The sequence below is a fragment of the Heterocephalus glaber genome, unplaced genomic scaffold, assembly GCF_053883595.1.
Source record: "Heterocephalus glaber isolate CG9 unplaced genomic scaffold, H.glaber_assembly_v1.0 deba00001729, whole genome shotgun sequence".
Taxonomy (NCBI): Eukaryota; Metazoa; Chordata; class Mammalia; order Rodentia; family Bathyergidae; genus Heterocephalus; species Heterocephalus glaber.
In genome coordinates, this window is record NW_028258440.1 from 3,211,143 (window position 1) to 3,235,172 (window position 24,030).

At 39.0% G+C, this 24,030-nt stretch overlaps 1 long non-coding RNA gene across 7 annotated transcripts in view; it reads left to right on the plus strand.

Annotated features, from left to right (window-relative positions):
- Positions 1–24,030, plus strand: part of LOC101707895 (uncharacterized) — a 137,449-nt gene that overhangs the window by 46,117 nt on the left and 67,302 nt on the right. For all 7 annotated transcript variants that reach the window (XR_015446822.1, XR_015446819.1, XR_015446821.1 and 4 more), the window contains 2 exons: positions 4,263–4,395; positions 8,326–8,450. This is a non-coding gene — a long non-coding RNA (uncharacterized LOC101707895). The remainder of the gene's footprint in view (positions 1–4,262; positions 4,396–8,325; positions 8,451–24,030) is intronic.

Below are 24,030 nucleotides of genomic sequence, written 5' to 3' on the forward strand. Positions count from 1 at the left end.
CTGAAGTACAGAAGGAGACCATCTCAAAAACAAAGAAACACAAATCATTCTGATTTGTATATGCATACACTAGCATTGAACAATCTGGAAATGAAATTAAGAAACCAATTCCATTTACAACAGCATGAAAAGTATTAATATTTTTAGGACAATATTCTGCTAAGGAGATAAAAAAGTTTGTATTTGAAAATTATCAAATATTCCTGAAGGAATTGACAACTTAATTCAATTAAAAGACACCCTGTGTTCATGAGTTGGAAGACCGAGTATGATTAAGGTGGCAATACTACTCAAAATGATGTACAGATTCAATGCAATTCCTTTCATTGTCCCAATAATGATTTTTGCAGAATTAGAGAAGATCCTAAATGTCCTATGCAATTGCAAGAGATGTGAATAGCTGAAACATTTTTTGTTTGAGACAAAGGCTCGCTGTGTAGTCCAGGCTGATCTCAAACACTGGATCCTCCTGCCTTAGTTTCCTCAGTTCAGGAATTATATGGGTATGCTATTTATGCCAGGCTCAAAACAATTGTTGAGTAATGAACACAAAGTTGAGGGAGGTCTCACACTTCTGGATTTCAAAACTTACTACCAAATCTACAGTAATCACAACAGTGCTCTACTCAAGAATAGGGACAGAGATCAGTGGAATATCTTGAGAGCACAGAAATAAACCCATACACTATGGTCAGTTGATTTTCACCAAGGACATTCAATGGAGGAATGAATAGTAATTGGTTACTCAAATACAAAACAATGCAATGAGACCCCTGCCTCAAGCTATGTGCAAAAATGAACTCAAAATGTATCAAAGATCTAAGTATAAAAGTTAAAATGAAAAGGGTAGATCTCGGACTTGGCAGTCGTTTCTTGGATATGCTACCAAAAGCACAATCAATGGAAAAAATGAATTGGACTTCATCAGAATTTGAGTGTTTTTTGGTTTTTGTACCAGGTATCGAACTCGGGACCTTGCACTTGTGAGGCAGGCGGCAGAACCCCTGAGCTAAAACCCCGGTCCTTGAAAGTGTTTTACAACAGTGGACACTATCAGTGCATAAAGAGGCATGCAGCCTAATAGAAGAATATATTTCCAAAGAAATTATCTAAACAACATCTAATATCCAAAATACCTAAAAAACAAACAAACAAACATCACTCAACAGGAAAAAAGAGAACACAATTTTTAAGATAAACAATGGACTTGAATAGATGTTACTCCCAGAAAGTTATATGAATGGCCAACAATCACATGCAAAGACACTTTAATATTAGTATACACAAATACAAATCAAAACCACCTCATGATACCACTTCACATACAGTACGAAAAAAATGGGAAAATCAAGTATTGTCAAGCAGGTAGAAAAAATAGAACTTTCCTATAGTGCTGGTAGGAATGCAAAATGGTGCAGCTGTTATGGAAAACTGTGTGAATGCTCATAAAATTTAAACATAGAAACATATGATCTGGCAATTCCACTCATATAACCAAAAGAATTGAAAACAGATACTGAAACCAGTACTTTTATATACTTGTTCAAAGTAGCGCTAGTAAGAATACCCAAAAGGTGGACAGAAGGGAAATATCTTTGATGAGTAAATAAATGCCATGTGGTATGTATATAAAAGGCATATTATTCAGTCATGAAAAGAAATGAACTACTGATGTAGCTACATACTACATACATACTACATAAAATAAACAAGCACAAAAGGCCAAGTTTTGTGATGATTCTTTTTGTATGAACTCCCTAATATAGGTAACCCCATAGACTGGAGAAAGCAAAAAGTGGTTGTTGGCAACTGGGCAGGGTCAGGGGAAAGGGAATGAAAAATCTCAACGTCCAGAGCGTCCTTTTGTGGGAATTAAAATTATGTGATAGAAGTAAATTCTGGCACAGTGTTGTGAGTGTTTTTAATGCCACTAAATAGCACAAGTTAAAATGAGTAATTTTATTTGCATGAATTTTACCTCTATTTTAAAAAGTGACAATATTTTTTAAACATATCAATAGTCCCAAGAAATTTAATTATATTTGAAATGTATTCAAGTTGTAAGTGAGGAACACTTAAGCATGAACAATTATGCCATGGGAAAGTTTAAACATCTCTTTATGAAACTACCTATTATATATGCATATATAATAGCATGGCACAGACTTATTTTTTACTACTGAAGATTGAACTCAGGGCCTTTGCCATGAGCTACACTTCCCAAGCCCTTTTAATTTATTTTTTGATTGAGACAGGATCTTCATAAGTCACTGAGTTGCTGAGCCTCGGCTCGAACTTTCCATCTTCCTGACTCAGGCTCCAAGAGTTCGGGGATTAGAGGCCTCTGCCAGCTTCCTGAACCTCCCCTATCCTCCCCTCTGCCACCCACCCCCTCGTCCCGCCACCTGACTCACAGACATTTAAAAAGTACTTAATTTCTGCACACTGGGATTGGCCTACCAAGTGCTTTCTATTTTATCATTTCTTAAAGGTGTAGAATGAAATAGAAAATATCAACCAATAGAAAATATATATTGGTATGGATATATGCCAGTGGTGGGGTAAGGCCTGTGTTAAGTGGCAAATGCATGTGATGATAGCTAAAGAGAAATGACCACGTGAGGGCTGCACAGGTACATCTGTTTGGAGGCATACACAACTTCTAAAACCTCTACATTTGTGATCATGGTCAGTGTTAGACTGAGAATGTGCTTGCATTTTTTGAATTTAGATGTATATAAACAGATATTAATGAAAGACTAGAGCTACATGTGAATGGTGTATCCATGTTTAAATTCTCTCAGGGAAGACCTCAGGGTGCCTGAATATGAGAGGTGCCAATTTTAAACAGTTCTTTCTCAAATTTGCTTTCTTTCTTTGTGGCCTCTAAAGAAAAAAATTTAAAATCACTCCTGAAGCTCTGATGGGGGAGCACACTAAATTCAAGGCCAGTTGGAGATATGTAGTAAGTTAAGGGCAGTCTGGAGTATAAAAAGAGTCTCAAAACTTAAGAAAAAATTTTTTTTTTTAGGCAGAGTCTTGCCATGTAGTTCAGGCTTGCCTCAAACTCACTGTGTAGCCCAGACTGGTCTCAAACTCACCGCGATCCTCTGCCTCAGCCTCCCGAATGCTGGGATCACAGGCATGCACCACCATGGCCAACTTGAAAAAAAATTTTAAGACTAGAATTTGAAATAAAATATTTTTCCGATATTGGGGATAGAACCCAGCGTCTTTCCACTAACCGATATCCTTAGCCCTTTAAATTGTTTTTTTTAAAAGACAGTTTCTCCCTAAGTTGCTGAGATGCCCATGCTGGGCTTGAACTTGTGTCCAGCCTGGAGAGTGTTGAGATTATAAGCATTTGCACTCAGCAGGGCTGTAGGATGAAAACTTGAGAAGAATTTAAAATGCCTAATTTTTCTAGTGTAAATGTATACGTAATTATATAATTATATATATGGTTTAGGTATATAAATTAATTTTATTTATATAAATGGTTTTTATGGATAAAAATGTTAAATGACAACTTAATATTTTTGTAGTAAATATGTCAATCAAGAAGATCTTTGCAAACCAAATGTTTATTTTCTAATATCCAGGTTCTGCATTTTATTTTACTATCAAAAACTTTCTGGGAATCAGACGTGAAAATGTCCATTCTAAAACCCAATGAGTAAACTAAATATAATTTAAATGCAAATGTATTGTGGTGTTTCACTGTCTACTTAGAACTTTGGCTCTATGTATTGAAAGAATGGGAAAAGATATGCAAAAAGTTAGTGCATAATACAAAGTTTTATGGCCGTGCTTGTTTCTTGATGAACACGTGGTTATTTTATGAGTCCTTTCAAAGCTCCATGTTTGAGTTAATGAGAAAATACATCATCATTTGTTCCCTAAGTGAAAACATTAATGTGGGAAACTAATGTGGGAAAATATTTGCACTCCAATGTTAAAGGATGAAACCATGGCATCAAGTATGACCTCTCTGACTAGAATTTATAGTCTTTCAGTTATTTGTGTCACACCAAGTAAGACATTGTGTAGCCTTCAGTCTTGAGAGCTATCTGGACCCTCCTTTAAAAGCTCCCCTTAAAGTCAACCTCCTCTAGGGACACAGGACTAGTGCCTAGGTCATAATATAGGGTAGCGCTCTCAGGGAATCTGGGAAGAGTGTCAGGATGAGACCCAAGCAACCTGGAGCCTAGATTTGTTCTGCTCCAAGCCCTTACTATTAGCATTTTCTTTTCCTTCTTAAGCATGGATTCCTAAAGATTGGTCCCCAGTACCACAAGACACTTCGATTTCAAGAGGGAACACTGGAGATTGAAGAAAAGCAGAAATGGGAGGACTCAGTCACTTGGAAATTCAGTTCTTCAGAATCTGCCAAATGTGAGTAGCTTAGATGCCTCTCACCCATGGAACAAGCGATGTGCATATTAGATCTAAGTTTCGTATCAAATAGAAACAGAAAAGATTCAAGGAGTGGTGTGGGCTTCATCAAATCAAGCCATGTTTCCTGGTATATTGTCTCTTCTGTCATTAGTTTTCAAATTGTATGGGCAGAAACTGCAGTTGGAGGCACACTAGTTGGGTCTTCTGTGACAATGCTGTACTGCCATGTAGGGAAATGTTTCCAGAAAGCCCTAAAACATGAGCTAAAGTATTCCTCTTTGAAAGTCCTAGAAGTTGACCAAAACAGTATCTGGGAGATCAGAAGACCCTACACCCCTTTTTGTCTATAGGCGGCCAGGAATAAATCATACATGCAGAGTTGGTGTAAAACATGGAGAGTGATGAACCAAGACTCACTGTGCAAGTGCCACCTAGTCCTTTCTGCTCTCACACTGCTCTAACGAGGGACTAGAATACTGATAGTATAGTGACATCACATAAAGGCAAAATAACTTTTGCTACAAAGGACAGGAATAGGACGTAGGTGCCCCTCACAGCCTGCTTTTGTCTGAGTTGGTCCCTCCGGTCTTGTCCATACTGGGAGGAAACGAGGCCCCGCCCCACAACTTCCTGTTATGGCGGCTCCTGGCCGCTGCTGGTCCACTCCAGGTACGAAGATCCCCGGGTTCTACACTGAGGTGGCATCAGTGTCTAGATCAGTCTCTGTTAGTGCCTTAGTGGAGGCAAGGAGGCCCATCCAGGAATGCTAGGCTCTTTCATTTCGCTACGAGCAGGATCTCAGCCCACCTACTAGGCCTCATGGGAAGAGAGCTGTCATGGTGCTGGGTGTGTTGAAACTATTTCCGCACGATGGCAGTGGCGCTCCATGTATAAGCGCAAGCATCATCGTATAGTGCTTTGCTCCCGCCTTTCTTATCTGAAAAAAAGGACACCAGAGACAGGTGCCAGAAAATAAGGGTGTCTTGCATTTTGCCCTGTTTGGCAGGAGGAGCTCACAAAGACTTGATTTTTCTTTTGTTTTCCACATTCCTTCCTCAAAACTCTCATCCTTTCAGACATTAATTGTGATTGTACCTGGTCCATTCTGGTGTCATTTTATTTATGTGGCGTTAGTTGCACAGTGGGTTCCTTGGCATCTAGTTGTCTCTTTTACTGGATAAATTTTCGGATGATGAGAGAGAAAAGAGGAAATGGCTTCAAGCCTAGAGCTCTTCTCTAACATTAGTTCTCAAATCCAAACAGCTTGTGACCTGGGTAACCTCTGAGATGAGTAGAGTACCTCATTTTGTGACCTTATGAATTGTAGACAATTTTTCATGAATCATAAGAGGAAGGACTAAGTACATAGCCTTCTTTGTCACGGGCTGTTATGGCTTGTGTCTAGATGTCCCCCCAAAGCCTCTTAAGTCTTAGATGAGGCTTTTTCAGAGGTGGCTGGATCTAGAGTGTATGACTCTGGGATTGATTCCGTTCAATGCTAGGCTCAAGGGCACTAGGATTAAGGGTGTGAGTGCTACCTCCCCTAAGTAGTCTGAATAAGTGGGCCCGGGATTTAGCTCAGTGGTTCTAGCGCCTGCCTCACAAGCGCAAGGTCCCAAGTTCAATCCCCGGTACCAAAAAAAAAAAAAAAACACACACACACACATATCAGTATGGCAGAACACTTACAGGTAAGTGACCATCTCTTTCTATGAGAGTTTACTCTAAACTGTGTCTCATTTTCTCATCATTTAACAGAAACACTTAATCTGATGGAATGTAAAATAGGTAAAACTTCAAAACATAGGCACAGGTAAGGACTTTCTGAAAAGAACCTCAGTTGCAAAAGAAGTAGCATCAAGAATTAACAAAGGGGATTATATCAAATTTAAAAGCTTCTACACAACAAAGGAAAAAATCTACAGAATGAAAAGACAAACTACACAATGAGAAAAACTGGCAGCTACTCTCAAATAGAGAACTAATATCTAGAATATATAAACAACTCAAAAAAAGAGACCTCCTGAAATAAAAGACTCAATAAAAAAATAAGCAACTGAAATGAATAGACACTTCTCAGAAGCAGAGATAGCCAATAAATACATGAAAAATGTTTAACATCTCTGGTCACTGGTGAAATGAAAATTAATATAATACCGAGATTCCACTTTACTCCAGAAAGAATGGCTATCATCAAGAGGTCAAATAATGAATGCTGGTGAGGATGCTTGGGAAAAAGGAACCCTTGTACACTGTTGGTGGGAATGTAAACTAGTACAACCACTATGAAAATGAGTATAAAGATTCCTCAAAAAAACAAAAATAGAAATTCCCTTCAACCCAGCTCTTCCTCTTGTAGTTACCTTCCCCCAAAGAGTTAAAGACATCATATTAACATAATATATACACACCTATGTTCATAGCAGTACAATTCATAATAGTTAAATCTTGGAAGAAATCTATATGTCCATCAATAGATGAATGGATAAAGAAAATGATATACCCAATGAAGTACCACTCTGCCTTACAGAAGGATAAATTCGAGCCATTTGTAAGAAAATAGATGTACCTTGAGGTCACAGTATTAAGTGAAATAAATCAGACACACAATCTTAAATATTGCACAGTGTTTCTTACGTGAGAAACCCATTGTATAAATAATTTGAGGGGCAAATGTAAAAGACAGATAATAGGAAATAAGATAAATTTTTTGCTAAAGAACTGGACTAAGCTATGGAGGGATGGGAGGAGAGGGGAAATAAAAAGAATGAAGATGTGTTACGTATATGTACCAACTCCCTACCATGTGTGTAATCAATATGTACAGCAAATATATACAAATAAACATAAAAAATTTAAAGTATGGATAGTGGGTATGAAGTAGCATCTCATTGTGGTTTTAAATTTTTATTTATTTATTTTTACATTTCTGTAATGGGTAATTATGTTGAGTATCTTTTGTGTTTTTTTTTATTAAATTCTTTTATTGGTACATTGTAGGTATACAACACAATTACATTTCGCATTGGGAATTGTACCTTTACATAATGCATCTTGGTTCTTATTTATTCCCCATTCCTAGCCCTCCCTTCAGCCTCTCCATCCTTCCCTATTTACAAAGACTTTATTTCCATTTTTTCCATTTCTCATCATTTTTCCTTTCCGTTCTTTCCTTTCCCCTGTGCCTCCCACTACCCCTACCCCTTTGGACCTTTTCTTCCTATTTTGCATTATCGATTATTCATTCTAATCATTGGTACATTTTAGGTATACAATATAATGACATTCATCATTGGAAATTTGCACCTTTACATAGTCTCTCTTGGTTCTTATTTTTCACCCTTGCCCAGCCCTCCCTTGTTGAGTATCTTTTAATGTGCTTATTGGCCATATCGATGTCTTCGGACAAATTTCTGTTCAAAACTTGCTCGTATTTTTTAATTAAGTGTTTTTCAATATTGAGTAGTAAGTGTTCTTTATGTTCTCAATACAAATCGCTAACCAGACACCTGATTTACAAACATTTTCTGCCATTCTATAGGTTCCCTTTTTTCTTTTTTGATGTTCTCATTGCAATACAAAATTTTGTATTCTTTTGAGGAGGCTGAAGTGAGAGGTTTGTAAGTTCTAGCCCAGTCTGGGTAACTTAGCAACTTAGTGAGACCTTCTTTCTAAATAAGTAAGTAAATAAATAAATAAGTAAATACATAAAATCTTAGAAATTGTTAGTTTGGTCTCAGAGGGTATTTAGCAGTTCCACTGTATACTTGGTTTCCATCCTCTTGAGAAAATACGCTCTCTCAGATGTCCTCTTGGCCTAGGTCAGGAATTTGGGAAGTGTGACAAGATGGTGACCAAGTGCCCAAGAGCCCAGATTTGTTCTTCTCCAAGCCCTTAGGCATAAACACATTTTCTTTTCCTTTCTAGGCATGGATCCCTCACACTTGGCTGACATTTGGCCCTCCAATTTCAGGAGACAATTTGATATGAAGAGGTAGAATGCTACATGAAGAAAAGTAGAAATGGGAAGACTTGGTCATGTGAACATTGAGGTAATGTTGAGTGAAGTATGGTTACTTGGGGAAAAAACAAGATTTATATGAAGTGTTTTCTTCAATCTTGTATAGATTTAAATATTCCGAGACTTTTGTTTTGTTCTGTTTTTGAGACAGGGTCTTGCTATGTAATTCAGGCTGGCCTGAATTCACTATGCTGAACAGGCTGATCTCGAACTCCTGGCAAAATCTTCCTGCCTCAGCCTCTTGAATGCTAAGATTACAAGCATGTGCCACCATGCCTGACTTGTAAGACATTTCTTTAAGCTAATATTACATTCATAATTTGAGAATCCATCTAGAACGAATATGTGCAAAATAATTTTTGATGCAAAAAGATTTTGAGCTCCTGGAAATAAGTAAGCTGTATTTGTAACTGAACATAGGAAAATGGAGTATTTATAACATGGCCATAATTTTTAATTACTTGTTTTCTATTTGTGGCATTAACTATGGCCTACCTGCATTTTTTTCCTTTGGTGGTATTAGAGATTGAACCCAGATCCTCCCAACTGAACTACATCCCCAGCTCTTTTTCACATGATTTTTTATTTTGAGACAGGGTCTCAGTATGTTACTAAGTGGCCCAGGCTGTGCTTATACTTGAGATCCTCCTGCCTCAGACACCTAGCGTGCTTCAAACTGGGAGCATAGGCCTGTGCTACCAGGCCAGGCTGTCTGCACTTTTTTATGCATGGCCTATGTACATGGAAATACTGCAAAGAAGGATATATACTTTTAAGAGATGCTGAAAAGAAGGGGAGAGTCAAAAAATAATATCCAAAAGAATATTTAGGAACTTTTAAAAGAATACTTAACAAGTTTACAAAGCATTCCAGTAATAAATGCAGAAAATATATTTGAACACTGGATGTATAAAGGAATGGGAACTTTAAAAAAGACCTATTACACCTAAAATGTACCAATAAAGATATAAATAAGAAAAAAAAAACCTTTTTTTTCCTGTTAAAAAATATTTTATCCCCGGTAACAAAAAAACAAACAAAAAATATTTTATTAGTACATGTTTGTAGTTCATGCAGTTTACAATTGTCTTGGGGAGTGGTTACATGCACGTATCACAGCTTGTTTTTTTTCTTATACCCTTCCCCTTCCCTCCCCCTTGCTCCTTCTTCCTCCAGCCCCCTATCATTTTCCATTCTTGTTACTATTATTAATCTTAGATAATGTTGTGGAATACAATGTTTATATTAGTTCGGGTTATTAGGGTCCTGGACATGGCGTATCTTTATTGCACTTACTTCCCCTTCCCCTCCTCACCTTTGTGCTTCTTCCCTTGAACCACTTCCCTATTGCAAGAGATCCATTCCCTTTTCCTCTTGAATCCATCCTTTATTATTCTCTTCATTTGTACTTTGCCTCACTCAGACAAGAGATACCATAAGGTATTTTAAGCTTGGGTGTCTGGTTTATTTCACTCAACATTATATATTCTGGGTGCATCCATTTTCCTACGAATGTCTCAAATCTGTCATTCTTTATAGCAGAGTAATAGTCCATTATGTGTAGATACCACATATTCTTTATCCAATTATCTGTTGATGGGTATATATAGGATTTTTTTGACAAGGTCTCATTACATAGTCCAGGCTGGTCTTGAATTCACTATGTAGCCCAGGCTACCTGGAACTCGCAAAGCTCTTCCTGCCTCAGCCTCCCAAGTGGACATATTACAGAGTGCACCATGCCGCCTGGGCAATTTAACTTCTGACAAAAAGATTCCTGACGAAGAGCTGTTGATACGGTGTGTTGTTTGATTTCATGTAAAAAACAACAACAACAACAAATTTAAGCGCTAAGCAAAATGCAAAGACACGATGTTTTCTGGCCGCTGTCATTGGGTGGCATTTTTTTCAGATGGGAAGGGCGGGGGAAGAGCACTGGAAACCTGCGCTTGTACCCGTGAGCGGAGCTCTACTGCCATCGTGCGGAGAGAGTTTCAGCACACTAGGCGCCATGACAATTCCCTTCCCATGAGGCCTAGCTGCTGGGGGAAGATCCTGCCTGTAGCAAGTTGGAGAAGGCTTGGACCCGGGATGGACGTTCTTGCCTTCCCTGAAGGCCCCAAGAACGACCTGGACACTGATGCTACCTTGGTGTAGAACCTGGGTGGTGAGCGGTCTGGCGTGGACCAGCAGCTGCTGGGAGCCGCCATCACTGGAAGACATGGGGCGGGGCCTAGGTTCCTCCCAGTGTGGACTGGACCCAGAGACCCACTCATTCACAAGCTGGCTCTTGAGGGCACCTGCCACCTATTCCTGCTCTTGGAGCGAGAGTTTGCAGGCTGGAGATGATGTGGTGGCATGCGCCTATAAACTCAGCACAGAGCCAGGAGAATCATGAACTGTCAGCATGGGCTAGGCCTTAGTGAGTTCAAGGTCAGCCTAGATTACCGAGGGAGACTCTGTGTCAAAACAAGGACAACTGCAAAACTGGAAGTTTGCAGGCTAAGCTAGCACTGTAGACGAATTCCTGGCTTCAATCCCCAGTACCACCAAAATATATAAAAATAAAATAAAATAAAAATCAGGCCTTCAAGTGATATCACTGTGCAATGGTGCCTGGATCCCTAGTTGCTGCAGTGTGAGAAGAGCAAGGACAGGCCATTCCAGGTGGCATAAGTAACACCAGGTGGATTTGCTGAAGGTCTCAGGTACCTCCTATTGTTAAAAGCCTTAAGAAAAGCCAGAGAAGTACAACAGTTATGCATAAAATAGGCTGGACTAAAAACAGTTAAAGGATGGGAGATGAACTACAGTTGAAGAGTCCTTGTCTGTTGGAGGTGGCCTTACCTGTGAACCCGCATTATGTCTTCATACATGCTGTTGTAACAGGTGTGTTGTAAAGAAGCATGAGTGCGTCTAGATAAGCAAAACAGGTGACAAAAATGATGTCAATGAAAGTGGCAGAAAAAGGGACTCCAGCACTTCCTGTCTCCAGGAAAGCAACTAAAAGCAATCAACTAATTACAAGGGCGTTTTCTCAGTAAGGCAAGGGGTATTTATGAAAGGCATACAGCTGGTAGTTTACTCAAGTAAAAGACTAAAAGCTTTGCGCTAAGGTTGTGAACAAGAGAAAAATGCCCTCTTTGGCCAGTTGTATTAAAGTTTGTATTGAAGTTTTAGCCAACATAATCAGGCAAGAAACAGAGAAGGCATTCAAATTAGAAGGAAGGAAAATGATCTCTGTCAATACCATCATCTCATACAGACAATCCTTAAAAATTCACAAAACTCTCACAGAATGTGGCAAACAGTGCAAGACAGAAAAGGAACTCAGGTGTAGAGCTAGGCATGGTACAGTATTACTGCAATCACTGCACACAGGAGGCCGAAGCAGGAGAATAAAGCAGCCTTGGCTACAGAGGGAGACCATGTCTCAAAGAAACAAACAAGCAAGCAAACAAAAATAAATCAGTCCTATTTACATAAACTTATGGAAGCAATGAACAATCTAAAAATGATTGTAAATGTATTGAATGCCACTGAATCGCACATATTAAAGTGGACAATTTTGTTATTTGAATTTTACTTCAATTTTTAAAAATGGCAATATTTTTAAACATATCAATGTTCCTAAAATATATTAACTATATTTGAAAAGTATTCTAGTTGTAAATGAAGAACCCTTGCTTTAACAGTTCAGGAACATTTTTTAACATGGTTATATAAAACACATTACATATGACTAAGGAAAGGGCACAGGCTTGTGGTTTGTGTATGTGGGGGAGTGTAGGGGGTGTGCTATACTGGGGGTTGAATCCAACAGATTTGCTCTGAGTTACATCCCTGGCCCATGTTTACTTTTTTCTTTTATTTGACCTAGTCTTAAGTCATTGAGTTGCCCAGGCTGGGCTCTTAACTTCGAATCTTCCTGCCTTAGCCTCACAAAGCTAAAACTAGAGAAGTGCACCACTATCCTTATTTTAAAAGCACTTATTTCTTCTCAGTGGCATTGGCCTGCCACATGATTTCTTCCCCCCCCCCCCATTTAGTTTATTGGTACCTTTTAGGTATAAAATACAGTTACATTCATCATTGGGATCTTGTACCATTACATGAGCATCTTGGTTCTTATTTTTTTCCCCATTCCCCTGCCCTCCCTTCACCCCCTCCACCCTTCCCTATTTGCAAAGACTTTGTTTCCATTTTTTTCCTATTCTCATGTTTTTTCTTTTCCCTTCTTTCCTTTCCCCTACCCCTCCCACTTCCCCTGCTCCTTTAGACCTTTACTTCCTATTACACAATATCAGTTATACATTTTTAAAATTACAATATCAAGATCTAGGAGACATTATCACAGATTTTACAGAATTTAAAAGGATATAGAAAGCATATTACAAAAATCTGTTTTGAAATAAATTTGACAACTTCTAAGAAGTACCTTGGAAGACAAATTAATGAAACTAACTCTGGAGGAAATATAAAATTTGAATAGCACCTATTAAAGAAAGTATATTCCTAGCTTGAAAACCTACCTATATGACAACAGCAGGCTCATAAACATTTTAACTGATAAATTATATCAAACAATTAAAGCAGAAAAAAGAAGGAACACTTCTCCCCTCATTTTAGGAACTCAACATTGTGCTAATCCTAAAACTGGATAAAGATAATAGAAGAAAAAAATATGAACATAGATAGAAATTTGTTTAACAAAACAAACTATTGGAAGTCAGATGTGGCAGTATGTAGAAAGTGGTTTGGTTATAGGGATGGCAGTGTTGGTTCAGCACTGGAAGATCCACCCCCAAAAGTCATCCTTTTAACAGAGGAAAGGAAAAAGCCATATGATCCTCTCAGTAGTTGTATTGGACTACATTCTACAGCTGTTCATGGTAAAAGCTATCAGGAGATTAGAAGCAGAACAGAACCTTCTCAACAGATAAGCCATGTACTCCATACTTCCAGCAAAAACGCCTCATATGAATGGAAAAGATACAATGCTTTCTCCCTAAGGTGGAGAACAAGGGCAGATATGCTTACTCTTTATCTGTCCATTAAACTTTGAAACATAGGCCCAAACCAAAATAGTCTGGCAATAAAATGACACAATTGGGATAGGATTGGCAAGATAGAAGTAAAATCTTTATATGTAGATAAAATGATCATCTACAGAGAAAATACTAAGAAATCTCTAGGAGCCCCTAGAACTTGTACTTGAATTTAGCAGGATTAGAAAACACAAGGTAGATATAAAAATTCAGGTCTGTGTATACTTGCTATAAATGAATAGCAATAGATACTGAAATTTAAAAGTTATGTAGGAGTACAAAGGACCTAGATAAGTAAAAAGAAAAAGGAAAAAAAGTGCTGGAAGACACTTGGTACCTAATTTTAAGACTTCCTCTAAAGTTACAGTAATCAAGGCAGTGTTGGTATAAGGAAAGACATATAGATCATTGGAATAAAACAGAGAATCTAGAAATAGGACCACACATATATGGTCCACTGAGTTTTGAAAGATTATTTAACAGTAACATTTTTTAGAAGATAAACTCAATTCAAAACCAGAGGAAAAGATAGTGTTTTCAGCAAATGACACTAGAACACCTGGTATCCATATATTAAAAAATTAACCTCAACCCTTTATTTCCATACATAAAAATAACTTGAAGGGATCTATGAATCTCAATATGAAAGACTAAAACTATAAAGCTTTAAGAAGAAATTATAAGGGAAAATGTTTATGAATTTAGGGTAGGCAAGAATTTCCTAGGACATAAAAAACATGATGTATAAAAGAAAAAAATTGATAAATGAGATTCCATCAAAATGTAGAACTTTAAATGACATCGTTAAAATGAAAAGCAGTCCTTAAACAGACCATGTTTATAATGCATATAACGTATCACCAGAATATCTAAAGAATTCTTAGAGCTCATTAATAGACAACCCAATTAAAAAGAAGACACAAGAAGTTGATAAATAGCCAGTACAGCACAAGGAAAGGCGTGCAACACTAGAATCAGAAAAATAATAATCAGCACAATGAGAAGATTGAATTATACACTCATTAGGGAGATGAAGTTAAAAGTTTTAAAAGAACAAATGTCAGCTTAGGTGTAAACCAGTTAGAACTTTCTAATACTGCTAATGTGAATGTAAAATGAAAAAAGCATTTTGGAAAACAATATAGAAATTTAATGTATTACCATTAAGAACCAACTGTCCTGTTCTTAAGTTTTTACTTGAAAGGAATGAAAACACATGTTCACAATAGATTTGTACATACAAGTTGACTATCCCTTATCTGAAATTCTTGGGACCAGAGTATTTCAGGGTTTCATTTGAAATCCACTTGATCTGCAGAAAGGATACCTACTCCTGTTTTTCTTTTTAAGGTTCCTGTCACATGGAGTATTGTTTTCCACACTTTAACTTTCAGACTATGAGTTTCTTTTTGAATTAGATGTGTTTCTTGTATGCAGCATATTGTTGGATCTTGCTTCTTGACCCATTCTGCCAGTCTATTTCTTTTGATTGGTGAATTGAGACCATTAACATTGGTGGTTATAATTCATATATATTGACTTATCATTGTCATGACTTTTTCTTTTTGTTGGATTCTTCCCCTGCCACATGATTTCTAAGTTTCACGTAAAATCAGCCTCCCCTGGGGACACAAGGACTGGTGCCTAGGTCAGCAGCAGTCACAAGAGAGTGAGTCAGGATGAGAACCAAGCAACTGGGAGCCTAGAATTGCTCTTCTCCAAGCCTAGAAGTGTAAACATTTTCTTCTCCTTCCCAGGCATGGAGCCCTTAGGATTTGTTCCCAATATGAGGAGATACTTTGATATCAAGAGGAAACACTGGAGATAGAATGATTTGTGAAGATCAGAAATGGGAAAAATTGGTCATGTGAAAATTCAGTTCTTTAGAAGCTGCCTCATGAGGGTGGGTACGTTAGGTTTTGTTTTGTTTTATTTTCCTAGTTCTGGGGACAGAACAAAAGGCTCACCCTTGAGGTCTAACTTTTGATATCAAATGGAAACCAATAGAATGATTATAAGAGTAGAGCAAGTTTCTTCACATCGGGCAAACTGCGAGGTGGTCACACTTTCTTTTATCTTTGTCTCTTGTGACTTTTTTTTTCTATTCCATTTAGATGTTCTTGTACAATCCTTCCATCTTTTAGAAATGATTTCCTAAAGCCTAAGGCTTAAAACGGTCCTCCATGAAAGCTCTAGCTGATGAGGAAGGCAGAGCCTGTGAGAAATCAGATGGACCCAAGTTCCTGTAGCTGCTTAAACCTCTTTATTTTTATTTTTTGAGATCACCAGGAGCAAGATACAAACGCAGAGTGTTGGTGTAGAACCAGGAGAGTGAGCGACCAGGCCTGAGTGTGCAGCTGACACCCGGAAGCAGCCTGTCCTTTACACTCACACTGCTGCAAAGAGGGCCCAAACCCTTATAGCAGAGGGGCATCAACTAAAGGCTTCCTAACTTATCCGAAAGGGCAAGAGCAGGAGACAGTTGCCCCCAAGAGCCTACATTTGTCTCTAAGTGGGTTGCTTTAGTCCTGTCCACATCGGGAGGAATCCAAGCCTCCACAAGGACTTCCTGAAATGGCGTCTCCTGGCAGCCGCTGGTCTACTTCAGGGACCTCATCACCCAGGTTCTACACCAAGGTAGCTCTCAGTGTCCAGATCACTCATGGGGCCTTAGCATTATGCAAGGAAGCCTAACCCGGGGTCCAAGCTTCTTCCAACTCGGTTGCAGGTAGCACCTTTCCCTGAAACAGCTAGGCATTATAGGAAAAGAATGGAAATGGCCCCTGCCTTGCTGAAACTCTCTCCGCACGATGGCAGTAGTGCTCCGTGTATGTGCGCAAGTGGTATCCTCCAGTGCTCTTCTCCCGCCCTTCCTGTCTGAAAAAACACCACATAGAGAAAGGAAACAGAAATATGGCTGCCTTGTATTTTACCCAACCTGATGCCACAAGGTAACAAAACTGTGATTTTCCTTTAATTTCCAATGTAAACCAAATGGAGGCCTAAATCCAGTCTTTCATTGGGACTCTTCTTCAGACATTAATTTTCCGTAGGACTTTGTCCTTACGCGTGTGATTTTCTTCATTGAGAGTTGTTCAATATTTCAAGTGGCATCTAGTTGTATCTTTCAGAGGATAAATTTCGTGAATGAAGGGGCCAAGGCTTTAGCACGCTGGCACCGTGCCTGCCTCGAAAGCGGAAGGTCCTGAGTTCAATCCCCCATACCGCAAAAAAAAAAAAAAAAAAAAAATTCATGGCTGAAGGCTGAAAAAGGAGGCAATTATTGCCTAGAGGTCTTCTCTAACATCAATTCAGAAATTCAAGTAGTCTATGATTTGTTTGCTCTCCAAGAGAACTCAATACCTGTCCATTTTGTAGCCCCATGAATTGTACTCAACAATTTGCCATTTGCCGTAAGAGGGGGAGCTATATAAGCCTCACTGTTGTAGGTCAAACATGTTCTGTATGGCAGGCTACAGGTATCGCTTTCTGAATATATTCTCAGTTGTATCTCATTTTCCATCATTTAATATGAAAGCAGAGCATTTTCCCTTGCCATCAATGCTTCTCAGCTATTTTCTGTGACTTTATGTGGTGAGTATGTGTGTTATATTTTGTTAGGTATAACGTTTTTAATATTCTTTCTGGAGAAAATTAAAGAATGATGTTTGCTATAACAGAGACTGTTAAGAGAAGAGGAAGAACATGTGGGAAAGGAAAGAAAGGAATAAGGGATCATGATTAAAGTGTTATATGCATGCATAAATTTGCCCAAAGAAGTCCCCCAGCCTGTATAAGTTATATGCAGTAATAAAAATGGAAAAAGAAAAAGAATGTTCCTTGCCAAGCATTCAGAAAATAACCATATGCTGATGAGGAATAAAAGCACTATCAGAAAACATTTCCAAGCAACTGATAACTCTTTGGGTTGTTACTATGCATATCTTTTTTCCTCTGGCATTTTGTTCAAATGGGATGGGTGAAGGAAGTAGAGTCCTTGGAGTCCTTGCTGTTGGGCTAGTTCGGTCTTCTGGTGCAATATGTCATCATGAGGACATGGTTTCATGAAGATCTAACCCATGAGCTATTCCTCCACAAAAGCTTGGCCTTTAAGGAAGGCAAAATGTCTGGGGGGTGAGAAGAGCCCAGTTCCAAGGTTAGCTTTCCAACCTTTTCCTCCGAGGCCACTAAGAGCAAGGCACAAAGGCAGAGTGCAGGGGTAGAAACCTGGAGAGCGAGGGAATAGGACCACCTGGAACCAGTCTGTCCTTGTTTTCATAGTGCTGCAAGGAGGGACCAAATCCCCATAACACAGGTACATCATCAAAAGGCCTGACAACTTGCTGGAACCAGCAAGAACAGGAGCTGAGTGCCCACAAGAGGCTGGATTTGTTTCTGAGTGAGTCCTGTCCACACTGAGAGGAACCAAGGCTCTACCCCATGACTTCCTGTGGGTGTTTATCATGGCTGCTGCTGGTCCATTACAAGGCCCTAATTCCCTAGGTTGTACACCAAGGTAGCATCGCTGTCCTGGCCTCTCTTGGCCTTAAGAGAAAGCACGGAGGTCAAGCGTGGAGTCCAAGCCTCTTCCAACTTACTACAAGAAAGATTTTTCACCAACAGCTAGCTAGGCCTTATGGGAAAGGAGCTGTAATGGCGCCAGGTATACTGAAACTCTCTCCGCATGATGGCAGCAGTGTGTCACTTGTAGGCACAAGTGTCCTTCGGTGCTCTTCTCCCGCCCTTCTTGTCTGAAAAAACGCCACCCAGAGACCGAGGCACCGGGAACCAGGGCTGCCTTGAATTTTGACAAACTCACTGTGCTGGAATTTGGCTTTTATTTTCTAAGTGAAACCAAACCTAGGCCAAAATCCAAACTTCTTCCTCAGAACTCTCCTAATGCCTTACAAGATGATTGAACATTAGTGATATTCTGTTATACAGCTTTGGATGGAAGGCCAGTACTGAGTCCTCAGAGTCTAGGAGATTCTGATGCAGGAAGTCCTGTGCAAAGCTAAGGTTCTTCTCAATATGGATAGGGTTAGAGGATTCCACTCCAAGTGGCACTTCTGGGCACTTATCTGTTGTTTCGGTCCATTGGGACCAAAGGTTAGTAGGCCTCCACTTGATGTCATTGTGCTAAGGCTAAATATCTCAAGTATACTCAAATGACTATGGACTCCTTTCCAGGAACCAGGAAGGCCTGAAGAGAAGTACAGCCACCTTTTCAGGCCAAGATTTGTGGAAAGATCTTCTAAAGGAGCATTTCCAAAAAGGCACATGGAAAAGAAGTATTCCATTAGTAGTTTAAATATGAATACAATGCTAATGGCATTTCTCATGGATATCAAGAAAAACTGAAAATTTTTGAAATCAAACAAGTATTTAAAGTCCTTGCTGGAGAGAAGCAGCACTACCTGTGATAACATCTCACTTCTTTATACATGACTGTTGGGCTGTGTACATTGTACATTGTAAAGATGCACAGTTATGTCTTCAAATGCCAAAAACAAGCTGCAAAGGATAGTGAAATAAACAACACCAGGAGTCCACGCCTCCACAAAAGCAATATTGAGCCAGCAGTGAACTTGCAGTGTGTCACAAGCCACTTTTATACATCTCTGGATCTTGGTAAAAACTTAAGAGCCAAGGAAGGCTTGGAGAAAGAGAAAGTAACTTCTTTGATTCTGGCACTTTGAGAGTGGGGGCTGTGGGATTTCAAATTTCCTGCTTACCATCCCCAAATCTGCACACTGCTGTGACGATGACTCTTTTCGTTTTCTTGCATGGGAGGAATATAGAACTTCTCTCAAAAACTTGTGGTTTTCCAGTTTGACCTATCTGGTGGCTCAAGGAAGGACTACTGCAAGAGCTTGCCTTTATTTTTCCTGACTCATAATGTTGCCAGGTCTGGGGCAGCTTCCCGAGAGGAATTTGTTGAAAGCATTTAAAGCTACTAATATTGAGAGACTACCCTGGATCTAGAGGCAAGTGCTAAGATAAGCAGTAGATAGATACTTAAGGAAACTGTCACAGTACTAAGTGGACCAATAAACTAACAGAACACATATTTCAGTGGCCACACAGGATAAAGAATACACATTTAACAAAAGTAATTGAGAGAAGTCACTATAAAAGCAAATAGTAACAACAGTTTAATTGCTATCAACTTAAAGTCTGTGGTGGGGTTTTAAGACTCTGATTTCTAGATTTTGTACATTATAATATTAAAATATCCAGCTTTTAGTAACAAAAAATGAGACATATCAAGAATGAAGAGGGGCTGGGGATTTAGCTCAGTGGTGCTAAAAAAATAAATAAATAAATAAAGATCTGCTGCCTTCCCTGCAAGTGCAAGGTCCTGAGTTTGATGCCTGGTACCAAAAAAAAGAAAGAAAGAAAGAAAGAAGGAAAGAAAGAAAGAAAGAAGGAAGGAAGGAAGGAAGGACAATCCATTCACAGAAAAAAATAAATTGATAGAAAACTGTCAAGAAGGAAACAGTATTGCATTTACTGCAAGTGCTTCAAATTAACTCTTAAATGTGCTCAAAATGCAAGGGGAAACAAAATGCAAAGAAATAAAAGAAGACAGGAGAACAATCTTTCACTAGTAGAGAATCAACAAGAGATAGAAACTGTTTTTTAAAATACCAAATAGAAATTTGGAACCGAAAGGTGCAATAACCAAAATAAAAAATTTCTAAGAGCTCCCACTGGCAGATTTGATCAGTAAAATTAGTGAGCGCTGGACGTGGTGGTACATGCCTGTTAATCCCAGCATTTAGAAGGCTGAGGCAGGAGGATCACCATAAATTCGAGGCCATCTTGGGCTACAGTGAGTTCAAGGCCAGCCTGAACTACATAGTGAGACCCTGATGAGAGAGAGAGAGAGAGATCTGTGAATGCGAACATAGGTCAATAAAAACATGAATATACGTATCTAAGAAGTTCAACAAACTATATAAACTATACATAAGAAGTTACAAGGCAAATCAATAATACCAAAAGCATGAAAGAGAACGAGCTTGTTGTATACAAGAAATATTCAATAAAATGAATAGTCAATTCTCTTCAGAAACTGAAAGTTAAAAGGTAGGGATTAGTATATAAAGTTGTAAAAGAGAAAAGAAAGCCTGTCGATAAGTCCATATACAGGAAGACTAAGTTTCAAAAATGTAAGATAAATTAAGACATTCCTGAATAAAAAATTAATGGAGTTTGTGATTAGTAGACACCTCTACGAATCTATTCTAATCTAATCTACTCTACTTTCTGCAAACAGAAAATTGAATCCTTCATAATGAAATGGGAAGGCATTAGACAGTAACTCAGTCCATATGAAGGAAAACACATAGCTAAGCAGATATATGAAGTATGATGTAAAAATATGGTGAAGGTTTAAATTTTTTAAAATTCATCATAGTAAAAACACATTGCTATTAATCACTCTCAAAAAAACTCCCCTTTGCTTTGTGTACACCTAATCTGATCCTTCTTGCTTCTTTCTGAAGAAGTTCTGGAGGTCCTCTTTCATGCGTGTCTGTAGTTCGGACTTTTGTGGTGTTGCTGTGTGGTGATAAACAGCAGCACACAGAGTACTTGAGATGGAAATTTAACTTCAGACAAAAGAAGATTCCTGAAAAGTTATGGATCATGAAGATCAAAAGTCTTGGACATAGGGTTCAGTTTATTTTCAGGTGGAAAACATAAGCCAACTCACCACAGAGTGAAATTGTGACACCAGGCTGGGAAAAACTGTTTCCTGGCACCTGGATGGAGTTTTTTCAGACAGGAAGGGAGAAGAGCACTGGAGGACAGCGCTTCTGCCCATACACAGAGCACTACTGCCATCTGCAGAGAGTTTCAGTCCATCAAGCACCTTGACAGCTCCCTTCCCATGAGATTTTGTTCTTGGGGAAGGTCCTATTGTAACCTGTTGGAAGAGGCTTGGACCCTAGGCTCAGCCTCCTTGTCTCCTTTTGAGGCCTCAGGAGAGACCGAGATGCTGGAGCCACCTTGCTATAGGACCTAGGTAGAAGGGGTGTGATGGGGACCAGCAGCTGTCAGGAGATAATTGACTTAGGAGGTGGTGGGGTGGAGTCTCAGTTTCTCCCCTTATGGCAGGAACAAAGGCATCTACTCTGAGACAAAGGCAGGCTCTAGAGAATTCCTGTCACCTGTTCCTGCCCTTTAGCATAAGAGTTTGCAGGCCAAATCAGGGCATGATGCTGTGCTTCTATAATTCCAGCAATGAGACGAGAGGATCATGAGTTCAAGGTCAGCCTGGGCTACTTAGCAAGACCCAGTCTTTAAAAAAAAAATAAATAAAGATCTGCTGCCTTCCCTGCAAGTGCAAGGTCCTGAATTTGATCCCCAGTACCAAAATAAATGAATCAATAAATAAAATAAAACAGAGTTTGCAAGATAGGCTGGGGATATAGCTGATTGTTACAGTTTTGTCTGTCATGTGTTAGATCCTGCTTTCAGTCCCCAGTACCATAAAACACACACACACACACACACACACACACACACACACACACACATACACGTGGCGTGCCTTTAAGTGATATCATTGGGCTATGGTGCATGGATCCCTAGGTACCGCAGTATGAGAACAGCAAGGACAGGCCACATCCAGGTAGCATACAGTAACACCAGGTGTAGTTGCTAAAGGTCTCAGGTGTTCCTTATTGTGTGTGGGGGTGGGGGGCGCTGAGAAGAAGGCCAAAGAAGAGTTGTATCTTCTTCTACATAAAATGTGGCGGACCAAGAACAGTTAAAAGGCCAGGAGATCAACCTCCAATTGCAGAGTCCTTGCCTGTTGGAAGTAGCATTACCTGTGATTTGATGTCATGTCTGCCTAGGTGGCTGTCATAGCAGGTGCATTATAAAGAAGTATAAGTAGGTGGAAAAGCAAAGTGGGAGGCAAAATCATGTCAATGAAAGTGGCAGAATAAAGGGCTCTAGCCTTCCATCCCTTAAGAAAAGCAACCAAAAGCAATGAACTATGATTAGAAGGGCATTTTCCCATTAAAGCAAGAGGCATTTAGGCTAACCACACAGCTGGTAGTATTCTCAAGGATGAAAGACTAAAAACTTTGCCCTAAGATCACAAGCAAGCAGAAATGTCCACTTTGTTCTATTTTATTGAACTTTGTACCAGAAGTTCTATCCAAGGTAATCAGGCAAGCAGCTTACAGACAACTAATCCAAATTGGAAGGAAGAAGGAAAATGGTCACTGCCAATTCCATGATCTTGTACGAAGCAAATCCTTAAAAATCCACAGAGACCCTATTAGAGCTGATAAATGAAAGCAACAAACAGTGGCAGGCAGAAGAGCAACTTATAAAACTCAGGTGTAGTGGTAGGCATGGGAGCACATGACTAAAATCACCATGTATGAAATGTGGGACAGGAGGATTGTGAATTTAAGACAAGCCAGAGCTACGCAGCACTCCAGAGGCTGAGGCAGGAGGATCAGAGTGAGTTTGAGGCCAGCATGGGCTATGTAGTGAGTTCAGGGCCAGCCTGAACTACAAAGTGAGACTCTGTCTCAAAAAAGCAAAACAAAACAAAGCAAACACAAATCAGTCACATTTGCATACTTATACACTAGCAATGACCAGCCTGAAAATTTAATTAAATCAATTTCATTTACAATAGCATCAAAATAAATAATATGCTCTGAACGAATCTCCTTTAAAGAGAAAGAAGACTAGTATATTGCAAATTAGAAAATATTGCTGAAGGAATTGAAAATGACATATTAAAAACACCCTGTGTTCCTGAATTGGAAGAATGAATATGGTTTTATGGCAATATACTAAAATCTTTAATGGCTGAAATCCATATCATCCCAATGACCATTCTTACAAAAAACAGAACAGCTGAATCTAAACTTCATATGGAATTGCAAGAAATCTGAAAAGCCAAAACAATTATTTTTATTTGTTTTTCTTTTTGAGACAGGGTCTCCCTAGGTCATGTAAACCAGTTTAAAACTGAAGATCCTACTGCTTCAGCCTCCCCACTACTGTGTGTGCCCCCAAATCAGGCTGAAAACAATTCGTAAGTAAGAAACACAAGATGGAGGACTCACACTTCCATATTTCAAAACATACTACCAAGGCTAAAGTAATCACAGCAGTGTGCTACTCAAGACCATGGACTTGGCAGTGCTTTCTTGAATACGTTGCTGAAAGTATAAACAGAAAAAAGGAAGATTTGACCTCATGAGAATTTAAAGGTGTTTTTCACTGAAGGATATAATGAATAATTCAAAGGGGTAGCTAGTAGAATAAAAGAATACATGTCCAAATCAATTATCTGAAAAGTATGAATACTCAAAATACCTGAAGAACTTTTATCTCTCAAAAGCAAAAATGAAATACAATTTTAAAAAATAGTCAAGGAAGTGAAGAGACAGCCTACAGAATGGGAAAATATTTTGTTAGCTACTCCTCAGAGAGAAGAATAATATCTAGAATATATAAACAACTCACCTCCCCCAAGTAAAGGACTCAATCAATAAATGGGCAATGAAAATGCATAGATACTTC